Source organism: Leptinotarsa decemlineata, unplaced genomic scaffold (genome assembly GCF_025532065.1).
Source record: "Leptinotarsa decemlineata unplaced genomic scaffold, Ldec_3_MD MMD2_tig00000505_RagTag_RagTag, whole genome shotgun sequence".
NCBI lineage: Eukaryota > Metazoa > Arthropoda > Insecta > Coleoptera > Chrysomelidae > Leptinotarsa > Leptinotarsa decemlineata.
In genome coordinates, this window is record NW_027412549.1 from 6,107,237 (window position 1) to 6,121,568 (window position 14,332).

Below are 14,332 nucleotides of genomic sequence, written 5' to 3' on the forward strand. Positions count from 1 at the left end.
GCTATCATTGATCCAAGGAAAAAATATATACATATATCCATTCGAAAATAGCCAAGAAATAATTGGTTTGATACCATTGTCTTTTATCGTTACCGGGTGACAAGAAGAACTCGTCTCATCATATTCATATCATATGCCACAAAATTATTAGAGTTACTTTATACTTTTTAGACGTTCATTGAAAGATTAATACAGAATGTTTAAAAACTCGACATTTACATTACATTTACATACTTCTCTAATTATACACAGCGATCCATTTTCACTATAAATAATAGCAGGATACAAAACAAAAATACGTGTTTCACTATGCAATAGCTTCTTCGGACGTTTTACTGAATTAATATGAATAGGCCTGAAGAAACTATTGTATAGTGAAACACGTGTTGAAAATTAAAAATGGCTGAAATTTCAAATATTTTTATTTCGCCAAAATCGCAACTATAATAATAATATAATAATAATGTTTTTTCACTACTAACCTGAGCTAAATTGCTATTATTTACTCCATTCCCCTAACAAGAATTAATATTTCTCACCCTTGGTAAATAATGATAATAAAAAAACACCTATGTAAATAAAGAGAACAATTCTATAACTTTAAAGATATTCACAGAAACTTTCGTTAACTTAATTATCAACTAGAAGTAGGAAATTGAACATTGAAAATACGCTTGAAAATTATTTGAAATTATAATTAATTGTACAATTGTGACAAATCAGGCGGGGTAGGTACACATCATCTCTAAATCATCGTCACTTGAATTTTCATCCATTTTTCAATAAATTATATTGACGTTTTACTTATATAAATCTTTTAACTTCTTCAAAATGACATCTAAATTTGAATTAAAACCGCATTTGGCAAACTGACAGCAATAATAATCACTGTACAATGTTTGGTTGTCATGGAAACGCCGGCAAACGTTTTAATGGCCTAGGTAGATGTTGCGCACTTATCATGGACATCACGTATTCAACATGGAACATTGAAATATATCAAAAATGCAATGAGATATTTTCTAGATTCATATCAAAATTTGACACATGCCAAATTTTTACATAAATAAAACCAGTCTGATTAGAAACACGCTCCACTATACTTGATATTCCGATATATTCAACAAATTGTTAGAAAATTACTAATGCCATAATTGAAATTGTTAATATATCAATGTTAGTAGTGAAAAAAATTCTATATATATGAGAAAGCTATTATTTAGCTCGCACATTAAATGCTCGGTAAATAATAGCTCACTTCTCACCCTAGGTATATAATATACTATTATTTACTCAAAATAGATAAAAGGTATACATAATTCTCAAATATTAAAAGGAGTAAATTAACAACGGCATCACAGAAGGAGCATCGCCGAAGGAGTGTTTCTTGTACGTAATATAGCCATATCAGTAAATAATAAAAATAACAAAATCAGTACATATGAGTTAAATTGAAATTCATCATAAGAAGTAATATAAAATTAATGTTGAGAAATTATTTAAAAAAGTCTGAATTATAAAATAGTGCTTTCGATCAGGCTAACATAAGAGTTCAGCGACAATGGTTATTGACGGTTTAACGCAAAATATATTTTGTATGTGATAAAATGGCCAATGAAATAGTACAGATGATAAGAACAATAGCTTAAGTAAAGTAATTATGTGACATGTAAGGTTCTGAAAATACCCGCTATGTTATTAAAATTTGATTTGTATCATTATTTTTTATATTCGGTATAAAGAAAATTTATTCGGCCCCGTCCAAGAGGGTTAAACACACCCCCGAAATGAAAAAAATTCTTGAGGTAAGAAGGAAATGAAAAGCCACTTTGACATCGATACGAATGATTTGTATCATTATATTCTTCATTCGGTATAAGGGAAAATCTCTTCGGCCCCGTTCAAGAGGGTTAAACACACCCCGAATTGAAAAAAAATCTTGAAGTATGAAGGAAACGAAAAGCCACTTTGAAGTCAATACGAATGATTGTATCATCATTCGGTATAAAGAAAAATATCTTCGGCCCCGTCCAAGAGGGTTAAACACACCCCCGAAATGAAAAAAATCTTGAAGTATGAAGGAAACGAAAAGCCACTTGGAAATCGATACGAATGGTTTGTATCATTATATTTTCTATATTTAGTATCAAGGAAAATGAATATTTTATTTATTACTTATTTATTTTATTTTTAACACCTCGACACGTGTTTCGATCACCAAGTGATCATCTTCAAAAGGAAGATAAAACTCAGTTTTATTCATGTAATATATTATGTTGTAATATTCATTACTACACCAAAGGTTCCAAACAGTACGTCATAAGTATCAAGGAAAATCTCTTCGGTCCCGTCCAAGAGGGATAAAGACACCCCCGAAATGAAAAAAAAATCTTGAAATATTAAGGAAACGAAAAACCAACTCGGAAATTTTCATCTCTACATTTTCCTTACAGTATCAACAAAAGTTAAAAAAAATAATCACACCCCCGAAAAATGAAAATTCGGATTTTATTTATATACATTTCAAAATATGTTAATGGATAAAGATTACTTTCACGTTACCCAAAGCGAGATATCAAATCTGAAAAGTTAATCAGGAGGTTGTGCCAAAACTTTCACCAAAAAAATGTTACGGGTCACGAGGGTTGGAAAATAGATAAAAATAAATAATGTTTATTCACCATATTGATCACATGTGTAACAAAGATTCAGTAAATAAACGTAGGCATCACAGAAGCAACATTTTCGAAAAAATTTTCCTTGTGCGTGATATTGCCAAATTCTAAACTATAACTAAACTAAAAATTATGTATGTAGGAGTATTCTATACAATGAATAGATATAAACTGTTAACTATAATGAATTGAATAAAACACAATAAATAGATATAAACTGATGAAAATAAATTAGCATAACGAATTGAAAAACTATATACATAATATGAAACACATAAGGACATGATGGGATTGAAATATTAAGTATTTTTTATGGAGTTCATTTTACAGGGGGTTTTATTTGATAGAAAATATGCTGATTAATAATTTCATGAAACAGAGTTCGATTAGAATTTCTGAGCCAATTTTTTAGTTCTTTCTTGAATTTGGAATTTATTTATTGTTTATTATTTATTTATTGTTTATTAGTGAGTTGTATTTTTTCCGGTACTATACTCCAGATCTTTGGGCCAAGATAATTACAGCGTCTTTGGCCTGCCAATTTTTGGCATCTGTGAGCTGAAAATGTTTTCTTTTCTATGGGTATTATACATGTGTTCCACTGGTTTTATTTTTATTTTGTTTTCAACGACTTTCAGAATAATCATTTGGCAGTATAGCTGACGTGTATCTAGGACATTACTTTCTTCAAATAAGAGGTCACTGGAGAACGTTCTACCTTTACCTAACAAAATGTTTGCGATTGAACCAAAGCATAATATACAGTAGTCATATATAGGGAATTTCGAGCCATTGTTTCAATAGTTTGAAGCGAAACAAAAATTCCCGTAATTTTTGAGTTAGAGCTCAAATATGGCTTGAGTATTTCCTTTGATGCCCTTTACTCACGAAAGAATATTTGTGCAAAAAAAATACAATTTTCGTGAGAAATATTCGCAAATAACAAGCAAAATGTACGGCTGAAATTTAAAAAGTGCGCAAATGAACCAGCACCAGTAATTTGCAGACTTTTCAACCTGTCTTACAAGAAAGGGGTTTTTCCTTGTTGGAAGATTGCTCGCGTTCAGCCTATTCCCTAAGAGGACAAGAAAAGGCTTCCAAATAACTATAGACTAGTCGCTTTTGCTATCAGTGATATTAAAATCATGGAGAAAGTCGTAAACCATCATATCCTCAGATATTTGGAAGGCTTCATCATCTTGAGCGATCATCATTAGGGCTTTCGGAAATGAACCAACAGGCAACTTTCTATCGTATGTCACCCATATTTGGAATGACGCAATCGAGAAACATGGAGAATCAAGAGCGCTTGATATTTCTGAAGCTTTCGACCGTGCATAGCATGAGGGTTTGCTGACCAAACTTCGGTGCTATGGCTTGTCGGATCATTTTTGTGTATGCCTCTTCAGCTTTCTAAAATAACGTTCCCTAACCATCGATGAATATCTCTCGAATACTTTCACCATCAACACTGGTGTTCCCCAAGGATCCATACTATCTCCAACCCTCTTTTTATTGTATATCAACGACTTATTGGAACAAACCAAGAATCCAATATATTGCTTTGCTGACGACAGCAGACTTGTCTCGTTATTTTATTTGGATTACAGGATTTCGGCTACGGAAGCACATCTTCACCGGCAGCAGGAGGTTGTATATCTTAATGAGGATCTATAAGTGATTTCGAATTGGAGTAAAAATATCCAGGTTCAATTCAAAACCACAAAAACCCAACTCTAAAAAGAGAAATGCCTCCGAACCGGACAGATAATTCCGCTTTTTGCTTCGATAAGTTTGGTGGGGGTTAAAATAGACACCAATATGTCTTGGCACAATCATGTAGCTGGAATTGAAAAGGCTGCTTCTTAAAAGCTTGGAACACTGTTCCAAACCAGACAACTGTACATACCTCAGCAACTTTTGATGCTTTATAAAGCTTAGATCAGACCTTCTTTGGAGTATTGTTCTCATATATGGAGCTCTGCACCGAAACATACCCTGACATTGCTGGATTTCATCCAGAACAGAGCCAACCGCCTGATTGGAGACGCGAACATCACGTGCAACCTTGATTGTCAGGAACATCGAAGAAAGGCTGGAGAATTGTCTCTCTTCTATAGATACTTTCACGGGAAGCGTTCAAGTGACTTGGCAAATTTGGTTCCACTAAGAACGGTACAAATCAGAAATACGCAACGGACTGTGGCTGCTCATCGTTTTGAGGTTCAACTCAATACACTTTGAACTTCACTGTTTAAGAACTCTTTCATCTGGAGAACTGCGTTTATGTTTTTCCAAATGGATTTAATCTCCAGCGATTCAAATCCATTGTGAATCGCTACTTTCGCATAGGCACCGCTCTGAGAGCGCCTTAAGGATTTTCCTGTAGTGATTGTGTTTTGTCCTGAAAAAAAATTCATGGCAACATCCAGCGATTTTGACGAATTTCCGCCGTTTTGAATTTTGATTTGCTGTATTCTTCGTAACATCCGCCATGTTTTCCATTTGTTTGAAGGTGGTTGACAATGTTTCATGGTGCATTTCCTTAGTTCGGACTTTCATTGTCTAATCCCTACTCCTCTACTAAAATTATAAATGCGGAAGTAAGATTGTTTGTTACGGTTTCACTATTCAACCGATCATCATGAAATTTTGTACATATGTTCTTGGAGGTATTAGAAGTAACATAACATACTTTTTATCAAAAAAAAATGTTTTCTTATGTAAGATAAAAACTTGGCAAGTTGACTTGGCTGTCACACCAATTTGTGGTTCCTATAGCTATAGGTTGCTATAGCTGCCTACGTGGTGATGTTAGATGATGCCTGGGGAATGGTAGGTCTTCTTATTGAAACCACAAATGTGCGGTTAGCTCCTGTTGGTGACACCGTGCATATGTGAAGTTTTTCATACTAAATATCATAAAAATAAATGCATGAGGTCGTTTAATTTCGATTAAATTGGTACACTCGACTACCCTGTAGATTTCTATGGGTTGAACAAAGCCTGCAAAAACGGTAACTAATCTTTTATCAAGTTTTTTACAAACTGTAGGTTTTCGGCTAAAATAAATAATCTGAAAGTGTCGAGTTTGTACATTCTATGCAGTTCTTGCTCAGCAATTAAACTGGAAATATTGTGCTTTAACATGGAACGCCATCACTTACCATTGGCTGAGATGAATAGAGCTGTAGGGCTTCTTCGAAGTGGCATGCGACAAAATTATGTAGCTCTTCGTTTGGGGGTCTCCCAAAGTGTTATCAGTCGATTGTGGCGGCGTTTCCGTGAAACTGGCAGTCCAGCCGAACAACATCCAGGGCGAGGACGCGCTACAACTGCAGTTCAAGACCGAATTTTTATCTTAACCGCAAGAAGACAACCGACAATCACAGCACCTGAGTTGGTTAACGTGTTGCAGCAGACGCACCAGGTAACCATTGGTCGTGATACTGTCAGAAATCGACTGCATGAAGCAGATCTCCACAACAGAAGGCCACTTAGATGTCCACCTTTGTCGAGAGGCAATCGCGGTAGAAGATTAGAGTGGTGTCAAGAACATCAAAACTGGGATGCAAATGATTGGGCCACAGTTTTGTTTACAGACGAATCCAGATTTGGATTTCATCTAGATTCTCGTCGAGTAAGACTGTGGAGACGACCTGGAAATAATGAACGTTTGAGACACGTCCAGGAAGTCCACACATACAGAGGTGGTACAGTAATGCTATGGGGCGGAATCATGATCGGCGGCAGAACCGATCTCGTTTTTCCAAATCGCTCCCTCACAGCTCGACAGTACCTCGACACCATTCTTCTACCTATCGTCCGTCCGTTTGCTGGTGCTGTTGGTGAGAACTTCCACCTAATGCACGATAATGCTCGTCCACATGTCGCGCGTCTAGTGACTGACTGGCTCACCAACGAAAGAGTTGATGTATTGTCATGGTCAGCACAATCACCGGACCTGAATCCCATCGAGCATGAGTGGGACATGCTTCAACGAAGAATTACTCCGCATATGGGGAACATTCACACAACGTTTCAATTGAGAGAGATTTTAATCGCTGAATGGACAAATGTACCTCAACAAGACATTGACAATCTCATTTTGTCGATGCACGATAGATGTAGGGCCGTAATAAACCAGCGTGGAGGCCATACTTTGAACTGATTTCAATTTTTTTGTATTATGATTTTTTTTCGGGGTGCCAAAGAAGAGCCATATTTTTTTTAGTTTTGCTTATATACGAACTCAGTATTTTTGACCATTTTTGTTGTAAGTTACATTCGTTTAATAATCATCCGTCAAATATATATATATATATATATATATTGCACCCGTGTAAGTACTACTACCGTGTAAGTAAGTAATACTTACCCGGGGTAAGATTAACTGAAATTATAAGAATTATATTGAGCAAAAAACTGAAAATGCAATGAAATAGAATACAAGAACAATTAACACGAAATTAAAATTGAAAATTAAAATATTTCATGCCAAGTTACTTCACAACGTTTCGATTGTTAGTATCCACAATCGTCTTCGTGTGGTGTCATCACCCGAATATTGTTCAATTTTCAATTGTTGCATGTATTTTATTATATTGTGATTTCATTTCAGGGTTTTTTTTGAATGATGTAATTATTATTTTCAGATATTCTTTTAATTCTATTGATTCTTTCAGGGATTTCAAATCATTTTATATCATATTAGACAATGGAAGTCCGAACCAATGAAATGCACCATGTTTTCGGTGTTTCAACAAAATGTCCAACGTTTACAATGGAAACCATTTCATCACTAAACAGGGGTGAGGAAAAAAGTTACAAATAATCTTTGTTGGAAAAGTGTTAAGTTTTGAAAACTGAAATGATTTTTATTAATTGACCGATATATAGGCCAAGTTTTTACGCTGCTATATATTATAAATAAGTGACGTATGAGACCATATTGACTGTGCTAGCAACATAATATGGATAGATAAAATACCATGTCATTCAGTATATTGTGATATTCAAATTATAAAATTTATGGTATTCTGAATATTTGTTTAATACTCTTGGGATTGTTGAATATGATTCATCGATTCTGAAATTCGATGGTGAATAACTAACTAAGGTATATCATGGAATTGTCCGATACTTGATGAAAATCCATAACTAACGTATTCAAAAAACAATTTATTGTTAGAATTTCACTAAACAGTTTTACGAAAACGCAACATGTGTTGCGTTTGCTTTCAGAGAAACGAATCATCCATGCAACCATTCTGACTATTTTCGAATACTTGGAGAAATAATTGAATGAAGCAGAAGTCACATCGTTTTGGCTAACTTATTGTGAAATCATATTTCTTCTGCACTCCTCATATGCCTTTTCATCCGAAAATTGTTGATTTAATGCTGGCCAAAACTGCATATCTTTATTGAGCGACTCAGAATACTCCCACCATCTGGATTCTAATAGACGCTTACAACTACATTCTCGGGATGGGAGATCAGCGGCATTCATATCTCCCGGAACATGATTCCACTGATTATTATTTGTGCTTGCTCTTATTTCATTTACTCGATTCATAACAAAAGTGGTCCAATTTGACTTTGTTTTTATCCACTACAGAACAACTGTAGAATCGCTCCAAAAATAAGAATTCAATGTTTTGAAATAATCAACCTGAATTACGAATTGATATAGCCTACTTCCTATTAATGCTGCTAATAATTCCAGTCGTGGTAAAGTGACACTTTTTATGGGACTTATTCTCGATTTAGCTTGTAATAGATGACTGTGAATGTTTCCATTTTCTTCTATACGTAAAAAAATGCAAGAGGCATACGCCAACTTACTTGCATCACAAAAAATATGCAATGAAGCATTTCTCTAGGATTGATTCAGTTTAAATACAAAAATACAATACAGAAATACAATAATTTGATTTCTTTGAGCCATTTTCTAAAACTTTCAATAATTTCCTCAGATAGTTTAGATTCCCAATTTATTTTTAACTTCCACGTTTCTTGTAATATTAACTTTGGAACTAAAGTTACAGGGCAAGTGAACCCAATTGGATCAAAGATGCGTTGTGCTGCTGATAATAAACCCCTCTTTGTAGTTGGAATGTTTATTAATTCATTCAATACATGGACATCGCATGACAACGTATCATTTTCGAAATTCCATTGTAACCCCAGTACCAAAGTTATGTTCCATTTCATGGGTAATTCTTCATCATTTTCTATAAAAATCTGTGGGCCATTGTGAACCGATCCCCTTAAATCAAATTCACCAGATGACATCAATATTCTAGCTTCTGAAATGATTTTTTCTAATTTCTCTCTAGTATTAACACTAGTTACACAAGTGTCTATATGAAAGGAGTCCATGAGTTTCAAAGCTGTTTCTTTTCAAGAGACACTTTTAAATGGTAAGATAGTGTAGCTGCTAGCAAAAATGGACTTGATGATATACCAAAAACTACTCTAGTGTGGCGATAAACTTTCATTATTTTTAATGAAGAATCTTCCCACCAGAGAAATCTAAGCATATTTCTATCTCTTTGATGTCAGAAATTACTCCAATCATCCCATGTCTGAATTTGACAACTAGACATTAGACAACTATTTAATGAATTTCCGTTTTTATCTTTAGATTATGCATCAAACACAGGTCTAATTTTTGTTGTGAAACTTGAATCTTTCATAACTGGATGATGCGGAATATAATGTTCTCCATTATTCTGTATATCAGTATGTATTTGTTCAATAATTCCTAACTTTTCCCACTCCTTAAAAACTTGGTTTTACTCCTGATATTTTGCTAAATTATTTAACCGTTTGGTAGTGGAAAAAGCCTACTGTCTGCAATTTCTCTATCATCTAATAATTTAGGGTGATTATCGATCCGCTTCTAAAATTTCCTTTTTCTTTATATAAACTGGATCCTTTATCCCCAAAACATCTAAACTCCACAAATCAGAAAGTGTACTATCATTAAAGCAACAAAGAGTTTCTATTGTGTTTTTCTGGTGATATGATCCCATTACTGTCCACCCAAAATGAGTTTCAACTGCTACCAAATCATCAACTTTCTCTATTCTACTTGTTAAGAGTTGACCATAAATATCTGCTCCGAGAAGTAAACTGATTTCTTCAATTTTTGTTTGAGTATCAGATATCATTATATTTTTCTCTTTCAACAAATTAATTATTCGAACATTTTCTAACCGTGGGACAAAACTGCATATTTTATTTTGTTCCAAAGCTGATAGTTCTAATTGAACAGAATTATTCAAATCCCCAATAGTGACATTATATAGAGTATGGGATTCAGGAGAAGATTGTTTTTCGCCGAAAACGCTTTGTATAATGATTTCCTTTCTAATTTTCCTTGAATTCATCATTTTGGCACAGTTAGAAGTAATATAGGAACGTTGTGATGCAGAATCTAGTAAGGCTCTAAACATTTTTATACCTGATTCACTATACAACTTCACAGTAATGGTTTGTAAAAGAGTACCTGTAGTATTGTTACTGATCATGACATTTTCTATATTGCTACATTCAGGGGTAGTGGAAGTTTCCGTAGGTATAGAATGCTTGGATGGTTCAATAGATAAATCACATAATATAGGATAAAGCCTTTTACCGCAAATGATACATGTCACAAATGCTTTGCATTTTTTAGCACTGTGGTTGAGTTTAAAACAACAAAAGCAAGCATTCTTTTTTGAAACAATTTATTTTCTTACTTTAACAGAAAATGATCTAGCTTTGATGCAATCTTGGCTTGAATGAGATTTACCTTCACAAAATAAACAAACTGGAGCTTTCTCAACATGTTTTTTTGTCGAAAAAATTGTTGCAGCTGTGTAAAGACTAGGCTTACCTCCGGTGTATTTAATTTATTTTCTCAGTACATGGCTTACTTTTCGTTCAATTCTTTGTGTCCTTTTCAACAGCAAAACTGGTTTTGGCTAGACTAATGCTTTCTTCACTTTCCACTTCGGAACGGAGAAAATTTAATAAAGTATTTAAATAATTAATAGATTTATCTATACTAGAACCCAAATTATTGGCTTTGATATTGCTCCTGTGTCTCTCCTAAGCTCTAAGAACATCTTCTGGAAGGGCAGATTCGGCTAGTGGAAACAACATAGCAGCATATTATCACTAGTTACTCTTGATGACTCTAAATCTCTCAATTGTGTCTCTAATTTGTCGAATAAAGAAGCTAATGACATACCTGATTTGTTATTGGTGGCCTGTTTCAATACCATATTCAACAGTTACCTGGTTCCATGGACTGCATTAAATATTGGAATTTGTCTTCATTATCAAGCTCCGTGTCTTCATGGATTTTTCGAAATTGCCGCCAGAATCCAATCCATTTTCGAACATCCCCGTCAAATTTCTTCAACTCTGTTTTTGGCAATTTGAAATGTCACTTGACATTTGATGTTCCAATTTTACTGGCATTTCCTATATCTTGATTCGGTATATTTACTAGGGCAAACTCGCACTTCGACCTATACATTATCAAATTATCACGAAACATTTCATTCTCTTCATACTCCTTCTCGAACTCTTCATCATATGTTATTACCATTTGGATTTGCTCATCAATGACGAATAATCTGGACCCTTTATCATCATTATTGTTAAGAGGGCCAGTATACAAGGCTTTGCTATCGGCTGGGCATTCAGTTCCAGTTCCAGCCCGTTGCATGATTTTTCAAACATTTTTCTCAAGATACCTCGTTCTTTCTTCAACCTTGATGGATTCTCCACGTATTGTCCTGTCACGGTCGTCATTTTATGTTGAGTGTGAAGAATTATATAGAAAAACTGAGATATTTTTTGGACTTTTACAGTTTTATTTTTACTATATCAAAAACAATTATCCTATTATATGTGTAAACAAACTTGTAACTAACAAACTCAAATTGACATAAAATATACAGCATGTAATAAAATCACAAACGATGCTGCAACTCTCGAACTCTAACAATTTCACTTACATTCTTCTGGGTTCTAGTGTTGTCCCCACATCCTAGTAGTATTAACACTTCTATTCTTTGACGTTCAGTCAAATAAGATATTGCTAAAACTTTTAGCTTATTGTCTGAAAGTAATACTGAACTAGAAACACAAACAACAACTGCAAAAGTGTTTCTCTTCAGCAAATTCACAGAAAATATACAATTTTTACTCAACTGTCACGGCTGACAAACAATGGTTGGTATAAACAAAAAAAAAATTGAAGGTGCATGGCATATTGTACAGAGAACGGACTCAATGGAATACCTACGCGATACCTTTCAACACTTTGATTTTTTTTTAATCATGACGCATGCACCAAATTAAAAAATAAAGATATGGCTGTACAGAAAACTGAATACCCTTCAAAATGAGGTATCCCTTGACCCCTTTTTGCATTAAAAAAAATGAGGGGGTGGCTGTTCCGTTGAGGAGGGTGAAGGAAGGGGATTTTTTTATGTCACAGAGTGTCTTTTCGAATACATAATTCGACGTATTACAGGGTTTTTCTTGAAAATGGCCAATAACGTAAAAAATGAATTTATCCGTTATATATGGTGCTCACTGTATAATAAGACTGCTATCAAAACACAAATAAACACACGGGAAACAAGGCATCAAAAAGACTGTGTGAAAAAATAAGGCCTACTTGATATTTTATTCATTACCGATAGCTCTGCTGTAAAAAGTGGCTTCAAAGCGCCAACAATCATTTGTTTTCCAATTTCACTTTCAGTCTGTCAAAAGTATTTTTATGTATTTTTATATTGTTTGAAGTTATTATTATATTGTAGAAAATCACACCTGATATTGAGTTGCAGTGTACTTCTCCCGAAATTAAAGAAAAGGCCAAAGATTTTTCACTAGATCTTTTACATCCAGATATCCAAATATATTTGTGGTAGCATACGAAAAGGTTTAGCAGTAACGAGCTTCCAAATGTGTTAAATCATTCTTTGTTAGTTTATTTTGAGGAGGCACCCAATTAATATGAGGCATCCACACTCTAGTCATCATTTTCAATACTTGAACACAAAATTATTTTATTGCCGACTGTATGAATCTGCAATTTTTCCTAAAACGAAAATCAGAAAATTATACGCCAGATAAAAATTGAAACCTAAGAATTTTCTCAGTTTCTAATTCTGATAAAAAATAACTGATCGAAAAGAAATGAAACCCGACAATTTTCAGAACTAGTCTCTGACAACCACATTCATTTTAAGATTCATTAACTATTCCTTCATTAATCAACAATATTATTTAACAGTATTTTACTTGACTTGCGTCTTTATTGAAGACCACAAAAACTTTCGCATCGTGGAGCTCTTTTTATCAGTGGACTTAATAAGATCGCATAACAGAAGTTTAACAACAATTTAATACTTTGTTTATTATAATTTTTTATATTATAGTGTTATAATTTATATTGAATATTCACATCACATACTCCATTTGTTCAACTCTCCGTATGTCTTCATTTAATACAAAAACGGGAATATAATAATAAATATTGAAAAAAAGACATAAGAAAAATACGTCGATTATTAATTTTTCGTTACTATAAAAAATTATATTAAACAAAATATTTAATTTTTTTTAAATTTTATGATGTGATCTTATCAATTACACTCATAAAAAGAGCTCCACGAAGCGAAACATTTTTTTGGAAAATTATGTAATCACTTTTTGTGGTATTTAATGAAGGCGCAAATTAAGTTATATATTGTTAATTAATATTTACCTAGAGTTTTCATTGAATCACTTTGAGATTTTTTCCAACGGAAATCAATTTACTATAGTACCTATTCAGAATACACCCTAATTTTTATAAATTTTTAAATTAACATTTATTAGTCAAGAAAAATTATTTTGTGACGTGTCAGTACGTCTCCGCATCCCCAAATGTTCCCGCGGAAGCCTATTTTCGGCGTTTATTTAAAATCATATATAATCGAGATAGAGTTTCATGTGGTGGAATTTTTTTAGAAATATCCTCCTCTTTAAAATTTTCTAATTTTCTTAATTCTTTATAGTTTCAGAAATATTTGCAAAAACCTAAATACCTTTTTTTACTTCTTGATTTGTTTATAACTTTTGCAATTTTTCATGTGCTAAAAAACTGTTTTAGCACATTTTTCTAGATATCATTCCGAATCGCACGTAATTTTTGTATCATTATCTCTATTTTTCACCATTTTCAACTTGCGAACTAGACAAGTACATTTTACTATTTACAATATGTCAACGTTTACACAAATACGCAGAAAACCAATTGAACATTATCAAAATCCTTATAGTAAACAGCTATCAGTAATTCAATATTAAGCACATCGAATACTCTGTTTGGAAATAACCATATATTTTTTCAAAATTTTTTCATTAACTGTTCTAAATCTGTTTTTCTGTTCAGTCCCTGGCTTCACTATAAAACCATACTGTGAGTAGCTGTCATCGTATTTACGATTGGCCGGTAATTTAGGTTTTTTAGCATAATCCTTTGAAGTAGAAGAGGACGTCAGAAATCGTTTCATAGTTCAGTTTTCTTATACGGAATCAGAATTAATAATGACAACACCCACAACGAACTTGTAATGCCAAGTGGAAGTAAAAGACAATCT

General features: G+C 33.4%; 1 protein-coding gene and 1 long non-coding RNA gene across 5 annotated transcripts in view; both read right to left on the reverse strand.

Annotated features, from left to right (window-relative positions):
- The window catches only part of NFAT (nuclear factor of activated T cells 3), a 259,305-nt gene that overhangs the window by 125,630 nt on the left and 119,343 nt on the right, over positions 1-14,332 (reverse strand). The window lies entirely within an intron of this gene.
- LOC141481736 (uncharacterized) lies at positions 9,581-13,256 on the reverse strand. Its single transcript, XR_012465136.1, has 2 exons — positions 10,918-13,256; positions 9,581-10,813 (listed from the first exon to the last, which is right to left on the reverse strand). It is a non-coding gene; the product is annotated as an uncharacterized lncRNA (long non-coding RNA).